Source organism: Sinocyclocheilus grahami, unplaced genomic scaffold (assembly GCF_001515645.1).
Source record: "Sinocyclocheilus grahami isolate Dianchi unplaced genomic scaffold, SAMN03320097.WGS_v1.1 scaffold313.1, whole genome shotgun sequence".
Lineage (NCBI taxonomy): Eukaryota > Metazoa > Chordata > Actinopteri > Cypriniformes > Cyprinidae > Sinocyclocheilus > Sinocyclocheilus grahami.
The window spans coordinates 121,418-122,072 of record NW_015505492.1 but is presented as its reverse complement, the minus strand read 5'-3'; the positions used below and the strand labels follow the sequence as shown (position 1 = coordinate 122,072).

Here is a 655-nt window from a genome sequence, read left to right as displayed (position 1 = left end):
GGAGACCCCTGTCCTACAGAGTTGTTACTTTGCACATGCTTTTTGATCATTACAAATAATAATGTAAAATTATTTTCTTAGAATAGGAGATATGCTGTCTCTCGCATCACATACATTATCAATAGTTAAGTATGTGGTCTTGAAGAGGATCCTTTTTTCTCTCTCATTTGGACTCGGTCTTGACTTGGACTCGAAACTTTTGGACTTGGACTTGACTTGGATTCTAACCACTTTGGACTCTGTCTTGACTAGTCCTGGTCGTGGACTTGTCTTGGACTCGACAAAGCTGGACTTGACTACAGCTCTAGCTACTACACACACTAGATGAACTATGACAGAGGAACCAAACAGCGATCCTTTATTTCCACCAGAGAAATGACTGAAGACGATAGTGTGGGACCATTTTGGGTACACCAAGAATGACCAGGGTGTCATTTAAATATTGCCGTAAAAACTGCTTCTAAAGAGCGAATACACGGCTTTAAACTATTTTAATGCACAACGTGAAGGCAAGACTGACGCGAAGCTACGGCTCGTTAGCTCAGCATTCTGCCCGCTTCAGATCAGACAGATTAAATGGTGTGGTAAGATCACATTTAGAATAATTAATTATAACATTTAGCTACTTGAATGAATTATTCGATCGAGAGAGAGG

The 655-nt window shown here is 40.3% G+C and overlaps 1 protein-coding gene across 1 annotated transcript in view; it reads right to left on the bottom strand.

Annotated features, from left to right (window-relative positions):
- Nucleotides 1-655, bottom strand: part of LOC107601774 (inactive ubiquitin carboxyl-terminal hydrolase 54-like) — a 56,676-nt gene that overhangs the window by 49,657 nt on the left and 6,364 nt on the right. The gene's annotated exons all lie outside the window — the stretch shown is intronic.